Source organism: Gymnodraco acuticeps, unplaced genomic scaffold, assembly GCF_902827175.1.
Source record: "Gymnodraco acuticeps unplaced genomic scaffold, fGymAcu1.1, whole genome shotgun sequence".
Lineage (NCBI taxonomy): Eukaryota > Metazoa > Chordata > Actinopteri > Perciformes > Bathydraconidae > Gymnodraco > Gymnodraco acuticeps.
This window is the reverse complement of record NW_022990023.1, coordinates 4,050,127-4,071,017: the sequence shown is the minus strand read 5'-3', so window position 1 is coordinate 4,071,017 and position 20,891 is coordinate 4,050,127. Positions and strand designations below refer to the sequence as shown.

At 40.5% G+C, this 20,891-nt stretch overlaps 1 long non-coding RNA gene across 1 annotated transcript; it reads left to right on the top strand.

The window, feature by feature from the left end:
• Positions 1–18,076: 18,076 nt before the first annotated feature.
• LOC117545123 lies at positions 18,077–19,830 on the top strand. The gene is made up of 3 exons (XR_004568768.1): positions 18,077–18,136; positions 19,059–19,150; positions 19,539–19,830. It is a non-coding gene; the product is annotated as an uncharacterized LOC117545123 (long non-coding RNA).
• The last annotated feature ends 1,061 nt before the right edge of the window (positions 19,831–20,891 follow it).

The following is a 20,891-nucleotide window of genomic DNA, read 5'->3' as shown; positions in this document are numbered from 1 at the left end:
CGAACGCGCACATGACCAATGAGGGCACGAGATTAGTTTGTGCCCCGATGGAAGGCTGACAGGCAGGTAGGCCATCCAGTTACTTTAGCCGGGCCGGCTATCGGGATGTTAAGAGCATTCCATGGAATATAACAAAAAGTGTATCTCGAGCCGGTTTCTCAAATTTACCTACCCCACCTTTAACATTAACATTATGGTAGCACCATGGCGACCGGCGGCACACCTGCAGCTGTACCGCTTGTAATTAGGTTCAACTATAAAAACTTCGAACAAAACGCCGGCGGCACCAACAAAAGGAGCGCACACTGCAAAGTCTGCAATATTAAAATCAAGGATGCTGGTGCAACAACGTCAAATGTCATCAGGCACTTTAAAACTCACCCGGAGAGGTCAGTCACATTAACACATATGGACGGTTAGCAAACATGTTTAGCTCAGCATCAGCTATGTAATGTTAACTTAGCTTGCTACTAGCTTTGTAACTGAATATTTGAAAAGATGAGTGAATGTTTGCTTGTCACACTTGTTTGCGTTGAGTGGCGTTGACATCCAACTCTTGACATGACATAAAAAAGGTCGGTAACGTTAATCATTACGTTCCGCTGCCACCATCTACTGGCTAACGTTAAACGTAGAAAAATACATAGTTACATACATAAATACATCTGTCGGTTTATAGGCAGGTTACAGGTTTATTGTTGACCACGTAACGTTAATGTTACAGGTTTATCAGGTTACCATTACACTGGGTTTGAGTGAGAGGATAGAGGAATATGTGTATTTATAGTAGACTTAAAAGATGTCATTAGAGACCCAATGTAATTAAACAATACGGTTGCAGAGGTCAAATTTTAACATTTTTGTCCACTGGCCAAATGGCTAGCCTAGTGAATGTTGACATTTTACCAGCCACTCAATAGATTGCCATTGTTATTTTTGGCTGGTGCGTGCAACATACAGTACCAGCCACTTGCATGATTTACCAGCATTTGGCTGGTAAATGGTGTTAATGATAGATATCTCTTTTGGAACAGGTCATGTTTTAATATCACCAGTTCAGTATATTTCAGATAATATTGCAGCAATAGTTTTTTAGTTGCAAATGGCACAAAACAAATGTTTACTTTTAAGTACTTTTAACACAGTTTCCGGATTAATAAAGTATTTGTGATACTGATTTCTGATTCTGAAGTGTTTTGCTTATAAGTTGTTTGCATTTAGCTAAAGTGTGATGTTTTTCCTCATATTGCATTGCAATAGCCTGTTTAAAGTGATCATATAACAAACAACTAATCAGTACTGATACATATGCTAATAGATATAGGAGTGATAATAATACAGTAAATGCTTTGAATGTCTTAGATATAGCTGTGCAGTATTCTTAACAGACTGGATAGCAGCAGATAATAGAAGGCTTATTACATTTTTTAGAGACTTGAGACTTGACTTGGACTCGTGACCAAAGACTTGAGACTTGATCAAGTCTCACCCCACAAAGACTTGAGACTTGACTTGGACTTGCAAAAAAAGACTTGTGAACATCTCTGTCATGAGTTACAGTACACATGACACCTCATTGTTTGAGAGAGCGCTGTGTGCTGAGTCTTCGGGTTGAATCGATTTTCTTGTGTCAATCTGTGGTGAATTAAGTTCAAGTCTGTTTTCTACGGTGGCCCTGAAGTGCAAGACACCACAGCATTTTACAAAACACAACAGCATTTCAGAAAACACTACAGCATTTCACAAAACACAACAGCATTTCAGAAAACACAACAGCATTTCAGAAAACGCCGCAGCATTTCACAAAACACAACAGCATTTCGCAAAACGCCGCAGCATTTCACAAAACACAACAGCATTTCACAAAACACAACAGCATTTCACAAAACACTACAGCATTTCACAAAACACAACAGCATTTCACAAAACGCCACAGCATTTCACAAAACACTACAGCATTTCATAAAACACAACAGCATTTCACAAAACTCTACAGCATTTCACAAAACACAACAGCATTTCCCAAAACACCACAGCATTTCACAAAGCACTACAGCATTTCACAAAACACATCACCATTTCACAAAACACTACAGCATTTCACAAAACACAACAGCATTTCACAAAACGCCGCAGCATTTCACATTGGACGGAAAGGGTATTCCTTTAGGGAGAACACTTCTTGTTTATGATTGGACAGAGCCAGCCAGAGAAGCACTGCTGTGATTGGTTGTTTTTGCTGCCAGTCAAGAAATGACGCTTCGTGATTGGTCAACGCCCGACAGCGCAATATGTCCCAACCGGTCCCGTCCCAACACATCAGCCGTTAGCACACACTCAGAGCTCACAGCTCCTCATATCTGTTCAGAAACTGGACAAAAGTTAAACATGTACAAACCACAGACTGTCTGTGTCATGGCGAATACAGTCGCTGCTTTATTTATGTCTGTATGACGTTGTTGTGAGTGTGGACGGAGCAGCTACAGGTTAGTTTAGCCTGATGGATCCGATTCCATTCAGAAAACACGCATTTTAAAAGCTTTTCGCCTGCCGTCTTGTCTGCAAACTTGTCAAAGCGTTAATTCATGGTTTTTACTAACCGTTATCAGTATGTAGTTGCTTCGGCATCACTTTGAAACATGTATCACCATTAAATCACGGTCAAATATGTTCATTTTGTTGTAGTTGGTATCTCCCATAGATTTACATGGAGATACGCCACGCCCCCTCTCCAGCGCGTCTTGTTTGAATGACAGGAGCAAACACAGCTGACAGCCGCGTGAAACTCGAGTGATTAGAGCGATGCGAATATTGAGTAGTCTACCATAGTATTTACATGGAGATAAGCCCCTTAAAAACCATGAATTAATAAAGCATTAATTCTGTGTTTACTCCTGTCATTCAAACAAGACGCTGGAGAGGGGGCGGGGCGTATCTCCATGTAAATCCTATCGGAATCGGATCGATCAGGCTAAACTAACCTGTAGCTGCTCCGTCCACGCTCACAACAACGTCATACAGACATAAATAAAGCAGCGACTGTATTCACCATGACATAGATAGACAGTCTGTGTTTTGTATATGTTTAACTTTTGTCCAGTTTCTGAACAGATATGAGGAGCTGTGAGCTCTGAGTGTGTGCTAACAGCTAACAGCTGATGTGTTGGGCCAATCACGAAGCGTCATTTCTTGACTGGCAGCAAAAACAACCAATCACAGCAGTGCTTCTCTGGCTGGCTCTGTTCAATCACAAACAAGAAGTGTTCTCCCTAAGGAATACCCTTTCCGTCCAATGTGAAATGCTGCGGTGTTTTCTGAAATGCTGCGGCGTTTTGTGAAATGCTGTGGTGTTTTGTGAAATGCTGCGGTGTTTTCTGAAATGCTGCGGTGTTTTCTGAAATGCTGTGATGTTTTGTGATTGCTGCGGCGTTTTGTGAAATGCTGTGGTGTTTTGTGAAATGCTGCGGCGTTTTGTGAAATGCTGTGGTGTTTTCTGAAATGTTGTGGTGTTTGTGAAATGCTGTTGTGTTTTCTGAAATGCTGTTGTGTTTTCTGAAATGCTGTTGTGTTTTCTGAAATGCTGTAGCGTTTTGTGAAATGCTGTTGTGTTTTGTGAAATGCTGTTGTGTTTTCTGAAATGCTGTTGTGTTTTCTGAAATGCTGTAGCGTTTTGTGAAATGCTGTTGTGTTTTGTGAAATGCTATTGTGTTTTGTGAAATGATTGTGTTTTGTGAAATGATTGTGTTTTGTGAAATGCTGTTGTGTTTTCTGAAATGCTGTTGTGTTTTGTGAAATGCTGTGGTGTCTTGCACTTCAGGGCCACCGTAGTTTTCATTGAGAAAAGCATTAAAGGCTTAACCAGAGTGAATGAAAAACAAAGTTTCGGTGCAACACACTGATTGCCTCAACAAGAGGATGTGCCTGTACACACGTTATGATGTATATCCAAGACGTGTGTGTGTGTGTGTGTGTGTGTGTGTGTGTGTGTGTGTGTGTGTGTGTGTGTGTGTGTGTGTGTGTGTGTGTGTGTGTGTGTGTGTGTGTGTGTGTGTGTGTGTGTGTGTGTGTGTGTGTGTGTGTGTGTGTGTGTGTGTGTGTGTGTGTGTGTGTGTGTGTTTCAATAAAGACAATTTGTCTCCATGAAACATGTTGACTATGATGCTGGTCTAGTATTACTCGATGTAACAGCTAGTTGTCTTTTTATTGTGCTACCCTGTGGAACTAAACTTCAGTGTTATTATTTTATTTTAGGAGGTTTTAGCCCTTGTAAACTACCTTGCATCATACTATCATATTACCAAGAGCTGATATGTGTAAAGGCCATTGTTTTTTAGTTTTGTTGCTATAGCTGAAAAACTGAGAAATATCTAATAACTCATATTTTGCTCTTAGAAAAGTTATTAGTTCTGATGATTTTCAACACATTATGTCATTATGTGCCGTAATATAAAAGCGGCGCTGAAGGCAATATGAAATGTTCAATTTAACCGTTGAATTATAATTTCTGTTAATTTGAATACCCCACATTTAGATATCGATGTTACCCATCCTTTATACAGTATATGTTTTGGGCCTAAGAGTCGTTAAACATTCTGAGTCTTCAAGTGCGGAAATTTGTACTTTATAAAAGATATAACATGTGTAAATGTTTAATTGTAAAATGCAATCTTCTCCATGTTGTTATATTCCCCAAAAGTTGGACTCAGTATCTTCAACTATAGCCACAGCCCTCTGTACAACATGTTTGTTATAAGGGTTAAAAAGAGAAAACATAATTCTTTGAACTTTACCTAGGTATTTAACATCCTAGGATACAGAACCATCCCTTATTTCTGAAGCAACATCCCATGCAGAAATGAACCTGAAGCAGGAAATGAGCTACTGAATGGAATACTTATGTTTTATTTTTTATTTATCCTTTATTTATCCAGGAATGTCCTGTCCAGGAATGTGTGTAAACAAACCCTCTTTATGTGCTAAGCTGTGATGAAACACCAACATGTTTACACTAACTTATTTAAAAGATTAAGCTGATGGTAATGAGGATGATTGCAGCACGGTACAAAGCGCAGCGGTGCGTCGCTCCCTCCTCAACATGAGTGCAGTAGTGCTGCACTCTCATCAGGACCACATCAAAAACACAATTATTACATTTCTTAAGAGTGCAAAACTGTCCAGGGCTAATCAGCTTAGTACAAAACCCAGCACACTACTTACATCAATATATTTTGGGTTGTATATTAAAGGGTTTTAGAGAGACAGGATAAAACGGTTCATGCATGGAAAGAAAGGACATGAGGAAACATTTATGAAGTAGGGGACGTAGAGGATGCTAATAGTTTTTAACTGCTTTTGCATGCGTCTACCTTCTCCTTGAGAAGAAAAGAAACAAACAGAATTAACATGAGCAGGAAAATGAAGCACATCTATACCGTGAAATGGAGCAGATGCTATTTATTAACAGGGATGGAGAATTAATACACAGTGAATTACAATGACGCATGCAAAATGCTAATTCAATCCACTTGGTTGATAAAGCGCTTATTCATAATTGTTAGCATGAATTTATTGGCTAAGTTTTTGCAAAAAGGTACAACATTAATTAATCACATACAACAAATCTTATAAAAAGGGACACTATGTTTTATTCAAACTACAGGTAACAGCTAGATAGACAACTTCCTTTTTTACTTAACTTGCCACATGAATGTCTGGGAGCAAATTCATTTTATATGCTACACAAATATTGCCAGGATCCGTTGAATTTTCGGAATATTGTGTTGCAGATTAGAATTTTCAAAAGGGGGGTCCTTTTTAAATGAAACACTTTTATATAACTATTGGATAAGTTCAAAAAGAAAGTAGAAAGAAAGTCAGGTCAGAGAAAACTATTTCTGCTAAAAAGTTAGCAATGATTGAGAGTCAGACCTAAACATTTAAGATGTGTATCACGCTGCACTGTAACTTTTATTCATGTACCTTTGTTAATCATGTTTTATTATCTTTTATAATATGTTTCTTAATGCTCTTAATGTCTTTCATTTTTGTAAAGCACTTTTCCTTGTGTTGAAAGGTGCTGTATAAATAAATGTGCCTTGCCTTGGAAACCATATATCAGTGATGTTTTCATCATGATGGAAGTTATATCAGCAGAGCACCAAAGTCACGGTAGAAAATCCTCTGTGGATTATTACAGGCACCATGAAGCGAATAGATTTGTGCAGAACAAAAAGGAAAAAGCTCTATGCAGACTTCTTCCATTCATCCCAATAATTTATCCAAAACAGCGATGCCCACAGCTGCACTGAGGGTTCGCTGAGGAGAGCAAAGAGGAAGCTTGTTTTCTGACTTCTGCTGCTAGGCAACTTCATCTTTAAAGCTGTTGATTGGCAGCAGTGTGTGTGTGTGTGTGTGTGTGTGTGTGTGTGTGTGTGTGTGTGTGTGTGTGTGTGTGTGTGTGTGTGTGTGTGTGTGTGTGTGTGTGTGTGTGTGTGTGTGTGTGTGTGTGTGTGTGTGTGTGTGTGTGTGTGTGTGTGTGTGTGTGTGTGTGTGTGTGTGTGTGTGTCAGCAAGTCCATTTTACCCCAAAGCTACATTTCCTGTATGAAAGTTTCAAAAAATGCAAACATCCACTTGCCTGAAATGTAATCACCATCCATTAAGTGACGTTCACAATAGAAGCTCCTTCCAAATGAATCCTCTGAGCTCTGAATCTACTTTAATTTGGGCCAATGTTTTCCAAGTCAGCCAAGTTAGTCAGACACGCCAAAGTACTTTAAGAACGATTACAATTTAAACTCCTTTCCTGTTTCCTGCCACTGTACGTAGAGCGTCTGCAGCCCAGCATTTCAAGAAACGCTTACATAACGACGTGATAAAATTCAATCAACCACTGAGTGTGTTGCATAAGAAGCTTATAGCAGAAGCCCTGAACATATTGTAATTATATCTTGGCAACCTGAACCTGATGTAGAGGACATTATGGGTCATTTGATACTTAATCAGGTGCTGGTAATGCTTTCATTTTTATTGTGTGGACTGAGGTTATTCTCAGGTTCAGTTTGACCTTCCTGATCTCGGATCAAAACTGTAATCCACGGCTGTTCGAGGAGCTGGTATCTTTTTTCTGGTGTTACTGACGAAGTCTCATGTGAATTGAACCCTGTGAAACTTACATAATTAATCAGGTTAAGGCCATGTTTCTCATTATTCTTCAACATTAGCATAAAAGTAAAGCAGGATATAACATAATATAGTCCTTTACACACAATTTCAGTATAATGTCACATTTTACAATGTCACATTGTTATTCAAGACCTTTATCCAGTCTACTGGAAACTAAAGAAATATATAATTTGCACACAAATCCTATATGATATAGTTAATAAGGTCAGGTTGAATGAAAGTGCAAATCCACATACTGTATTTACTGTAAGTTGATAACAGTTAGTAGTGTTAAATGCAGAATTGAAGGTTAAATATTGTTATCAAAATCTGCTAAATGCACTTTAATTTATAAATGAAGGGCTCATTCTGCAGAAAAATGTCACCTTTTTTTCCTTTTCTCCAGCGCATTCAACACGATCAGCCTCGGCTACTGAGTGACAAGCTGCAGGCTATGAGGGTAAACTCGTCCACCATCTCCTGGATTACCAACTACCTCACGGACAGACCACAGTACGTCCGGCTGGGCAGTGTGCTGTCTGATGTGGTGGTTGGTAGTATTGGAGCCCCACAGGGGACTGTGCTGTCTCCTTTCCTGTTCACCTTATACACCTCTGACTTTCAATACAACTCAGAGTCATGCCACCTGCAGAAGTTTTCGGATGACTCTGCTGAGGTAGGGTGTATAAGGGATGGACGGGAGGAGGAGTACAGAGCGCTGGTGGGTGATTTTGTAGAGTGGACTGGAGGAAATCATCTGCTTCTGAATGTGGCCAAGACCAGAGAGATGGTCATTGATTTCAGGAGGAAGAGGACGACTTCTCCTCCTCTGCCCCTGTGCATTCTAGGAGAGGATGTGGCTGTTGTGGAGGACTCCAAGTACCTGGGAGTGCACTTAGACAATGGGCTGAACTGGAGGATCAACACTGACGCTGTGTACAAGAAGGGGATGAGCAGACTCTATTTTCTGAGGAAGCTGAGATCCTTCAACGTATGCAGCAAGATGCTGGAGATCTTCTACCAGTCTGTTGTGGCCAGTGCACTCTTCTTTGCTGCAGTCTGCTGGGGGGGGGGGGCAGCATAAGAGCCGGTGACACCAGCAGGATCAATAAACTGATCAGGAAAGCTGGGTCTGTCATCGGCATCAAGCTGGACCCCTTTGATGCTGTGGTGGAGAGGAGGACACTGAACATGCTGTTGTCCATCGTGGATAACCCCACCCTTCCTCTCCACCTGCAGCTGGACAGTCAACGGAGCTCCTTCTCTAACAGACTGCTGCAGCTCCGCTGTCACAAGGACCGATACAGGAACACATTCTTGCCCACTGCAATAACTCTGTACAACAAATCACCTCTGGCTGAAAGAGAACTCTCTGCTCCATAGTTTCTCTTGAAATAAAACCACGTTGTACATTTACACATATATAATCTGTTCAATATTTAATATTCCATATTCATATGTCATATATTTTTGAATATATATATTTGTATATATCTACATGTATATTTTCTATCTCAACATGTATATTTTCTATTTTCTTTTCTTTTCTTTCTATTCTTGTTTATTTGTAGTTTTGTTTTATTGTAAAATGCCTCAATAAAGTACCATCTTCTCTTATCTTATATAAATATTTCTATTGTGTTGTACCTGCTGGAGTTTGGGAATTTAAATCATGTCCAGGGGGTTTATACCTTGGTGTTCGGTTGTCTCTAAAGGGTCACTGAACTAACCTGGAGGGTTTTGCGTGAGTTTTTTGTGACCAATTATCTATTAATTTTTCAAGCCATCTTAACAGGATGACACAAACATACAGATACAAATTATGCAAAGGTTTTTTGCACGAGTTTTAATGATTCAAACACCTTCCCTTTAGAGAAAAAGGCTATTTATATCTCCTCCTCTTCTTGTGCTAGTGTCCTCAAATCTGATGCTTCTCACGAGAAACACTGAGTCAGAAAAACACAAGTTCACACACTTCTGAGTTTTTCTTTTAGATTTAGAGACTCAAATAGGTGACGACACATTGAACCATCATCAGACAGGTAACACATTTGGTACAAAACATCTTTCGAGATTTCCTCATTTGAACGACAAACCTGCATTTTCTCTAAATGTTTTATCCATCCCTGAAATGTCAACTTCATAAGCTCCATTTTGAGCTTGGTGACAATGGTATCTTCATAAACTCGGATGGTTTATTTACTTAAAATAGAAGAACTTTCTCATCTCATAAGGGAATACTTCTGAAAATACATCTAAATAAAGCAAGAACGCAGACATTCAAAGTTTTCATTCATCATCAGCTGTAATTGTATTCATGGTCCTTCTCCTTTTTGTTCGGTAGCCATGGTTTAAGACTTCAAAAGAAGGCGTTACAATTTAATTAACATAAAATGTATTGTAAAGTGTTAAATTCGTTTTCAGACATCTAAAAATGTATAGAATTTACTTAATTTAAAGAAGTACATGTCATGTCTTGTTTGATTTTTATAAAAGAGTCCACTGCTAAGACGAAGATACTGTATGTTCTCTAAGAACCTGTCAGTGCTAGAGAAGCAATTAATTGGACGCGTTTTACTTTGATATTAGTTCACTGTGTATTGATAACCGAGTGAAATTATTCATGTCTCTCTGAATCAAGCTCAAAGACTGAGCTCAGGCTTGATAATCAAAAAGCAGAAACTAAATGTCCTCCTTTCTCTGTGGGCACGTCACAGATATGACATTGGAAAGGAACATGTTTCTACCTTACATAATACATCTGTGTCTTGATGTGCTGCAGTGAGATTCTGCATTTACGTAAAAACTTGTTTTGATGAGTTCGGCTTTCAGATTTTTTCTTCAATTTGACCTTCAAATGTTTGGTGACCTCATCAGCCGAGCAATCTCCGGCGGTACTGAAGCAGACCCTCGGCTCGCTTTAATGATGTGGTAAAAGCGAAGAGTTAGCAGAGCTGTCTTAATTACAGTATACACAGTCAGATAATTAATGAGGTAGTGTATGCCGCATGTATTTTTTGTGTTAATGTAGTTCATGAGATATACTGTAGAGCTTTTGTGTCTTTCTTCTCCTGCCTTGAGAAGCAATTTTTCTCCTTTTATTAACACAAAACATTGTCAGTCCCTCAGTCAATAAGAAATCCTTCAAGCTGCTGCTTTTTCATCCTTTTTCATGATGTGTTATGTATTTGAGAAGGACTGAATGTCTGTCTCAGTGTGATTCCTGCTTGCTTCATAAAAGTAATATCTCCCCTCAGCCGTTTTAATGACAAACAACGAGCATCAGTCATATCCTGTTACCCACCACGGCGATGAATTGAGATTACCCTGGCAACATGGGCGGGTGTGTTTACGCCAGATGCAAAGCAACCACTTCAGGCTGCATGGGGCTCATTTTAATCACCTCTTGGAAACCGGCAGAGTTGTGTTGTCGGGCTCAATCAAACTTTGTCTTCGCAGGAACAACGCTGAGTTCAGAGGTTGTGACAAGAGATCCAGAGCGGCGTGAAGCTGAGAGTGAATCACTTCTTCACTTCATTCACAGGGGTGTAGTATGACTCACTCAGGCCTCAATCTGCAACGCGTCAACTCATAACTTTATTCACGTCTTTGCTATTTTCAGCCGCATCCGCATCTGCCTCCGCTCTAAACAGCAAGTGATATTTTATATGCATTTTATTATTGTATATGTTATTTTGAGATGCCTCAGGTCACTGTAGAGTATTGTTTTTACTTTATTTCCCGAATCTCCCCCTCAGCCGTTTTCAAAATGTACCATATTATACAAGATATTAACTTGGTTTGTTAGTGGTACTGTGTTTCTGTTGTCACAAGGCGCAAGTAAACCTGTTCCCAAATGTAGAATGGAGGGGAGGCAAGCGAGTTTTCTTAAATCAAAGCTAGTACAAAAAACTAAAACAGAAGGAGTAGGCATGGTAAAACTAAAGGAAAGTGACAAAACAATCCAGTATGACACAAGGCAGAGAGATCAGGGAATTGACAGCGAGAACACAAGGAATTGAGCAGAAACAGGAAAAAAAGAAAGCTAAACAAGGGTACGACATTGACCGGGACATTGATTGGCACATTGACAAGAGAATGACTAGAAAGCTTGGACAGACAGGCATATATAGAGACAGGACTAATTACTTTAATAAGACACAGCTAGAGAGGATAGGCGAAGACACCGCAGCAAGGAGATCAAAGACATGCAATCAGTGCAGGGCAAACACTTACAAAGGGGGGGGGGGAGACAAGGAGTAAACAAGATAAGACCCAACGAGAAAATGCAACAATATCATTTGCCACTTAAATGTGGAGTGCAAACACATTATTTTACCATAATTTCTGTAGTTTCATGGAAGTGATTTAATACTGATTGAGAAAACAGAGACTTAATTATGTTATTTCAGTTAAAGCTTAGTTACTTGCATTGGCTCTTGTGAGAAGTTGTTAAGAAGAAATCCCCCGATAGATTTGCTCCATTTCTTCCCTATATTGGACACTTTATTCCTAATACATGTTGAATTGTACACTTGCCTGTGTACAAATGTCAATTCTCTTCAGCTGGCCTGCTGTGAGCTAAACTAAGCAGTAAATTGTGATTATTAATTGGAAGTTAATCAATGTAATACTGTAATAACAAACCCATAAGAGATTAAGCAGTATTTGACAGCTGCTGTAGCTATATCGGATCATTGATTAAAATGTTGGATAATCTAATCATCTCCACGTGACTTCCTTAAAATATGAATTGATATGGAATAAACTAAGAAAGGATCGACCCGTGAAATAAATAAAATTGTTACCTGAGTTGAAATATTGGAAGCACAATACTTGGAAATGTTCTATAACCACAACGTTTAAAACAGCTATATAATGACAAAAGCTAGAATTTGACAAAAAAAAGTTAATCCTAACTAAATTAAGATGGTGCATTTTGACGTGAAGCAATACTTTTTTCAAATTTAGCCCTACAACTTAATTACATTTTTTTATTTAACCACAAATTCAAATGTATGAAATTCCATTCTCTCCTGGCTCTAATCTGCCTCCATAAGTATGTCACACGGTAATGGATCTGTATTTCCCTGGCAGTGACTGCATGCAGGCTGAATTATCTGCAGCAGACAGGAGAGTGTGGAGAGAGTGTGTTTCCCAGGGAGTGTCTCTGGTGCTCTCGTCTGATGGAGGTGCCGCAGGTCTTGAGGTGAGTAAATCTGGTGTGCGACATCAGCACTGAGGCTTCTTCATTAGCTTTTGGTGCAGCGGGGCACCGAGCTTCATCATCCAGCCTCATAAAAGCTGCAAGCACAGGAAATACAATAGCAGACAGTTATTTGATACGGGCGAGAAAGAGTCCAGTAAATGTGTCCGAGAAGGCTGACTTTCTCTGTCCATCCAGATCACTGCAGCTTTATTATGTGATGCAGTGTCGCTTCAGGCAACACAAACAGTCAGATCCAAAAGATATCTGCAGCTGAGCCTGGTTAAAATAGACTTAACCTAATTAAAAGATAATGTTTCAAAATCAAGGCAGATTTATTTTGCTGGGTGAAAAATGTTGCCTCTGTATTATATCACTACTTGTTAAATATGTGGAGCGGCTCCAGCTCCCATTTAATGTATTACGTGTATGAAAGTCACTTCGAGAGACATTACATTTCCAGCTCCCTTAGCCAATGTGTGAAAACATAATGAATCTGACGAACTTTTGACCTTCCCTCTAGAGCCACTTTGATGGCGAGACTTCAAACTAATTTGCTGTGGACATTCATGGCCCATGTGCTTTTGTGTTTATGTAACCTCCTAAACTGTACGCTTAATGTACGGAGAATTCATGGAGAGCAGGTTGGCGTGAATGACGTTTCCAACACGGCAGGAGCAAAAATAGAAGAATCAGGGAAAGGTGATAACGGTGTCACTTACACAAATCACAAAGCACATAAAGAAGAGGTTGGAAGATTTAAAACAAAATTACGATCCAGTTAGTTGATGCAGTGTTATCCAGGTCACGTCACCCCTAGATTTAGATCTGAGGACCACAGATGGAAATTAGCTAGTTATAATCTGGCATATTGCATCTCTTCTCTTTGCTGAGATTAATGTTTTTGTATGCATGGTCCTTCTATAAATAAATAATAAAAAAATAAAAAGACTTAATCAAACCAGGTATTTCCAGTAAAAACCCGTCTCACAAGGACAATCTCCTGTTGTGTTCAAAAGGGCATCTTTGAACAATGTGCGACCTGATCTCTAGATATTTTCTGAAGGTTCATTTGAGAAAAAGGGCTTTGGCCTCCCATTGCTTTGATAAAAGACAAATACATACAAGTCTGATCATGGAGCAGAAGAATAAACTGCTGTGGTGTTCATTCACAGCGGGGGGCATTCACAGCCTCACAGTGTTTCAGTGCCTTTCAACCACAGCATGCAGCAAGGAGACCTCAGTAAGAGCTCGGCCAACAGGCTGTTTTCTCAATAATATAAAATCCATGTCCCTGCAGGTGTCTTTAATACCCCTCTCACTAATTGAGAGAGTCACTGGAGGAGACTCACTGAATAGGCTGCAAATGAAAGCATTGATGGAAAGTGTTTCCCACCTTTTAGTTTGTTGGTAAATGTCACAGCTATTGAGGTGGGCAGCCCAAGGATTGGCTCCCTTACAGCAATGTGCTCGGGTCCACTGTAATCAGGGGGAATGATTAATCTTTGCTTGTTTTAGCCAAACAAGAAGCCATTGAAATGATCCAGCGGAGACAAAGCAGGGAATCATCCACCATGTCCAGCCGGAGTTGGCCGTTTGCTTTTCTGCTATCTGGGAGTCGGTGGACATGAATCATCCCCGCCGAGCTACAAGCTGTAAATCTTCTGTCACAGCTGCACCTCTTGTTTCCCCACTTGTTACAGAAACTCATTAGTAGATAATTGAAAGTAACGACACTGATTATGAGGAGCACTTCAGCTGCATCCCAGGGGTCTTTGCAATTTATACGCTGGCAATGACATGCAGACGACGCTATTGTCTACCACAAACCAAAAGGGAGTTGTGCTGTTTACAGGCAAGAGAAAATGAAAAAAAGTTTTGTCTAATTATTATGGCCTTTTCAATATCACCTCCAAGATTGGGGTGCCTTCTCACTTGTAAAAACCTATTTAAGTTAAGGAAGTGAAATTAAAACGCGTAGGCTACCATATGATAAAGAAAAAAATATCCCCAAGACATTCAAAACAGAAGAAAAGACTGAAATGTTTTTGGAAAACGTTGTTGTGCTCTTGCTACATTGAGATGAGAAGATCCCTATGTAAAACTTGAAAAAATAAAGTTCCAGTTCCAGCCAGCAGTTGGTTAGCTTAGCTTAGCAAAAAGAATAGAGCCAAAGTAGCGGTTTTCCTTAGTCTTTGTGCTACGCTAAGCTAAGCTAACATGCAGCTAGCTGTAGCCGTATGATTCTGGACAGATATGAAAGAGTGATATCAATTTTTTCTTCCAACTCACATCAGAAAAAAAATCTAATTTTCACATTAATGCTATTAGAGAGAGACAACTCCTTGGCAGTTCAAGATGACTTCTAGCTTACTGTAGCTAAGCAAGTGTTAGCTAACTCTAGATATCTGGTCACATACAGTCAGTCCTGGCAGTTGTCTACCGCCCTCCCAAACCAAACCCATCATTCCTCTCTGATTTCTCTGAATTTCTGACCCAGCTCTGTTCTTTCTCCACCTCAGTCCTCCTACTTGGTGATTTCAACATCCACATGGACTCCACTGACTCTACAATAACTACAGACTTCACGGACATGCTTAACTGCTTCAACCTCATTCAACATGTCAACTTTCCGACCCATAACCGTGGCCACATTCTGGATCTTGTTTGCTCGACTGGACTAAACCTTCACCATCTGTCTGGCTCAGACCTCTTCCTCTCCGACCACTTAGCCATCACCATGACCATCAACATTCCCACCCCACCACCAAAGCAAAAACGCAAAATCAACTTCCGTAAATTAAGCTGTGTTTCAGCTACCTCGCTCTCATCCTCCCTCTCTGAAAAAATATCCACCACTCCCTTTGTGGACCTCCATAGCCCCTCTGATCTCACTGACTACTACAACAACATTCTGTCCTCCTGCCTTGACCAACTTGCACCCATAAAAACCAAAACAGTTTCCTTCACCCACTCTGCTCCCTGGTTCACCCCTAAACTCCGTCTGATGAAAACCCGTGCCCGGCAACTTGAAAGACTTCGCAATAAAACAGGTCTCACAATTCATTCTCAAACCTACAAGGACCAACTAGCAATATAAAGATGCCCTCTCCCATGCCCGCACCACCTACTACTCTCAGTTAATCCACTCTGGCTCCGGCAACCCCAAAACACTCTTCTCCACAATAAACAAACTCCTCAGCCCCCTGGACACGACCACTCAGTCATTCACAGTAGACAAATGCAGCTCTTTTCTCACATTTTTTCAAAGCAAAATAGACAACATTTACAGCAGCTTAACCACTACCACACCAGCTCTCCCTCAAGCCACCTGCCCCCCCTTATCCTGCCAACCCCTGTCCCAGTTCTCCCCTGTCTCCCCTACTGACCTCTCTGATCTCCTCACAGGAATGAAAACTGCCACCTGCACCCTGGACCCCATTCCCTCCAGCTTTGTTAAGGCCTGCCTTCCTACTCTCTCTTCACTCATCACTACAGCAATCAACTCCTCCCTGTCTTCTGGCACCGTCCCACCGTCCCTCAAAATAGCTGCTATCACCCCTATTCTGAAAAAACCCGGACTAAACCCTGACAACCCTAATAACTTCAGACCAATCTCGAACCTACCCTTTCTGTCAAAAGTTCTGGAACGCGCTGTAGCGTCACAACTCAAGCATCACCTCTCTGACAATAACCTCTATGAAACTTTTCAATCCGGATTCCGCTCAAACCACAGTACCGAAACTGCACTCCTCAAAATTACAAATGACCTTCTCCTCTCCTCCGATGCTGGTAACCTCAACATCCTCATCCTCCTTGACCTCAGCGCTGCCTTCGACACCATCAATCACGCAATCCTCCTCACCCGTCTTGAAACCACCTTCAACATCACCGGCACTGCCCTCTCTTGGTTCACCTCATACCTCTCTGACAGAAACCAGTTCCTCTACATCAATAACTGCAAATCCCCCACCGCTCCTCTCCCCCAAGGTGTCCCTCAAGGTTCAGTTCTCGGCCCCCTCCTCTTCATCCTTTACCTGCTTCCCCTTGGTCACATAATCCGCCGTCATGGACTTCAATTCTACTGCTTTGCCGACGACATCCAGCTTCTCCTCTCCACCAAGTCCATCTCCACTGCTACCCACTCCATTCTGACAAACTGCATCACTGAAATAAAATCCTGGCTCCAACTTAACTTCCTGAAACTCAACTGCGATAAATCTGAAATAATAATCATTGGACAAAACAAGCTCACCACACCTATCCATAACTTCACCCTCAACATAGACGGCTTCCCAGTTCAAACCTCCCCTCACATCCGGAACCTATGCATCATATTTGACCAAACCCTCTCCTACAACAAATACATCAAACAGATCACAAAGACATGCCTTCTTCCACCTCAAAAACATCGCCCGTCTACGTCCATCCCTCTCTCCCACTGCTGCCGAAACCCTCATCCACGCCTTCATCACCTCTCGTCTAGATTATTGCAACAGCCTCCTCTACGGTTCACCTGCAAAAATCCTCAAAAAACTTCAATATATCCAGAACTCCACCGCCCGTCTACTCACCCACACCCGAATCCGTGAACACATTACACCCGTCCTCATCAAGCTCCACTGGCTCCCCATCCCCCAGAGAATTCAGTACAAGATCCTCCTGATGACATACAAAGCCCTCCATAACCTGGCCCCATCCTACCTGACTGACCTCCTCCACAGACACACTCCCACTCGCTCCCTCCGCTCTGCTACTGCCAACCTCCTGTCCCTCCCCACCCGGACCAACCTCAAGTCCTGGGGCGACAGAGCCTTCTCCGTTGCTGCACCCACCCTCTGGAACTCACTACCCCAATCCATCAGAGATTCTTCCTCCCTCACAACATTCAAAACATCACTCAAAACCCACCTGTTCAACACTGCATTCAACCACTGACCACCCCCCTCCCCCCCTATTTTCTGTTTTGTTTATCTCTTTTTGTATTTCTTTGTTATCTATTTTTTTATTTTTTTTGTTTTCTCTTGTCTTTATTTTTCTTAACTCTCTGTCAAAGCGTCTTTGAGTTTCATGAAAAGCGCTATAAAAGTCCCATGTATTATTATTATTATTATCTGCTGACCTGAATCAGTTTTCTAACATTATTTCTATGTGCGGTCATGCTTAATTACATTCTTTTGTTTACCATGATATCTTAATTTTCACTTTTCTCCATGTTGAATGTGAATAAACAACCGCAACCCTTATAAGAGGAAGTGAGAAGTTTTGATATCAGTCTCCTAGAATCAAACCACCGATTTTCGTTGAAGTCACAAATTGGACAAACATTTAGTAGAAAATTCATCCAAGAGGCAGGTTTATCATTTTTACTATTACGCCTCAGTAGACCATAATAAAACGCTGCCAGAGGCAGTGGCGGCGCTAGGGGAAGGCTACTTGGGCTCAAGCCCCGGATGTTTTCTGAAAAGCCCCGGATGTTTCACTTAATGTTTTTGTTGTTGTTGAAAACGTCTCGGGAGTAATGTGCAGTACCAGGAGTCCACCAGAGAGGCAGCCGCTGCGGGACAGTAGCCTGCGTAGCCTTCCCTGCCAAGAAGAAGAAGTGATCCTTCCTAGTGCCTGACGAGTTTTAAGCTAATAGCCTATAAAGTTATGGATATTAGAAAGTTATTTTCATCGAAGCAGGCGCCACAAGCTGCAGCAGCAGCAGTATCAGCAGCTGACAACAATGTCATCACCAGCAGTGAAGAAATGAATGATGTTTCAGGTTTGTGAATCTAATGGTGATATCTGCACTCTGGCTGACTGAGTAAGAAGTGAAAAAGAGTGATGTAACGTTAATGTTATAGCTAGTAAACATGGAGTAACCACACTAAGTATACCCTTATATGTTAGTTTGTATACAGAACATGACTAAAAATTATCCTAAAATGTAATGTTAACCCTTCATACCTCAGTCTACTTTTAAGACACTAAAATAACGTATTACAATTTTTATTTAGTTTTCGCGCGTGGAATTATACCGGCTCTCGTTTCAGTACACATAACAACGGAACCATAGCAACGGAACTGACAGGCAACGGAACTGACAGGCAACCCTCTGAATCAGACTCCGATTGGCTGTGACTGCATCCACTCAGAGTGTCCGATTCAGAAACGTGACTCTTACACTCTTTACGTCACAAACAAAGATGGTGGATGAGAATAGATCTATAAAACCATAGATATATATAAACACTAGATGGCTCATGGGAGATTTTCCAGCGTAGTTGACCGGCCGCCATCTTGCTACAGTTAACAGTTACTCTGATTCGCGTTATGGTAGCTGTTGTAAGGTGAGTGATCTGCACAAAAATACTCTTAACTCGCTGAAATCTTGACTGATTTACAAACGGTTTGGTTTATTATAAACATTATTAGCATGGCTATGATACAGGATGCTTGGACATGTTGAAAATGCAGCTTTTCTTTGTGTATGTGGTTGTATTTATTAGCTGGCTAATAACAAGAGGCTGTGAGTGAGACCTAGTATTACAAAGTTGACCCAGCAACTTTACACCAGTGGGAGAGGCAGAACTGCTCTTTCTTTTCAACATAACTTAAGTTACACATGATTTCTTCCAAGTGGTTTGGCTTGTTAAAAACATCTTGCATTATGATACAGGAATTTTCTGGCTTTGTGTTTACAGAAGTACCTGACTATGCCGGACTTTTGTGCAGCATACGGATGCTCTAATCACGGCAGTCTGCAAACAAGAACCCGTGGGATTACCTTTCACGTGTAAAATATGACAATATTATGACTAAAATTAGGAGAATCGTTAATTACTTAGTGGATGTATGTACCTTACAAGTCCTGCTACACAGGATCAGTGGGGCTATGTGAGATAATAGTATTGCAAGATTGTTGTTGACCCAGCCTCTTTAGAATATGTTGTTACCATTTCTTTACACAATTATTTAATGTTTCTTTTGGACACCTTTTTTTATTACTCTTAGTGTGGTTGTCTTATTCTTAAAGTAGGCTATACATACATTACATGCATACATACCAAAAATATGATAATTTCGGTGTGTATTTTTGTCCTTACCCTTAATGTTAAAGGAAAGAAGGGAGGAAAATGTTGACAATAATTTATATATCTGGCTACCTTTCTCATGTTTTTAAGGTTTCCCAAAACCGAAGAGAGGAGGAGGCAGTGGGAACTCGCCCTAAGAAGGGACGTTTTTTTTTCCTGTGACAGGACACTGCTCTGCAGTGAGCACTTCAGGAGTGAGGAATTTGATCGGACAGGGCAGACTAATGGCGAATCGCTACCACTAGGAGCATATATCGCCACCTGCTATGTATTTATTAAATCTTCATGTTCCATGAGACGCAGCACTATGTTCCCCACATATGTTTATGTTTGCTCAGTCTAATAAACCCATAACATGGTTGTGAAAGAATACCAAAGCTGAGGCTGGACGATGATTGATTGTTGGTGTGCCATGTGTCACCGTGTGTCTTATTGGTTTTGTGTTATACTGTATTTTATTGTGTGCAGCTGGTCCTTATCTCCAAGACACATTTAAAACAAATAACCTTGAACCTTGAAGCCCCATCTCTCCCCACCTGCTCCTGCTTCCTACATCCCCTCCACACCACACCAAGTTGTTCTTCTTAATAATAATAATAATACATTTATTTTGGGAGGCCGCCTTTCCCAAGGACACAAGGACACCTTACAGGGGCATAGGGGCAATATAGGGAACAATTTAAACAGTGGATTTTGTGATATATCAGCCGGGGTGAGACAAGACAAACCACAAATGGACTACAGAAGGACACAAAAGGACACATGGTACAGTTTATATTATTCTTGGTCTTTTTTCAACATATTTCAAAGGTTCTGGATTTGTTTACAAATCTAGAAACTAAATACAAAACTAGTATAGTAATATGAAGATCTCATGTCAAAAATAATTGTGATAAATTAGACAGAACTGGCCTGTCTGTGAGCACATTTTATGTTGGTTTGGTTCTTCTGATAAAGGTGTGAATATCTAAATAATATACCAACATATGCTATTGTCATTAGTTGTGTCCCTGTTCTTAAAGCTAAGGCATTGCTAAATTAACAACTCTTGGCTTACAGAGTGGTAACATGAGACCGATTTTTATATATAAAATATAAATGTATTTTAATTTTATAATTTATTTTAAATATTAACAATAAAATAAATGGAAATATATACACCGGCAAATATTTAATATAAATACCTTGTGTGTGTGTGTGTGTGTGTGTGTGTATAGCTATTGCTTTATCTGATTAATGTTATTTTCATATGAAAGTCCATGATTATAAGTATGCAGTATCATAACTACATCTTTGATGTTTATAAAAAACCAAACCGTTTGAAAATTGGTTGAAAATTGAGCAAGCTATGGTTATTTAAATAGTAAACCATAATGTTATGAATGAGAGAACTCCCTGTAGCAAGATGGCGGCCAAGTGGCAACGTCGGTCTCCATTGGCCAG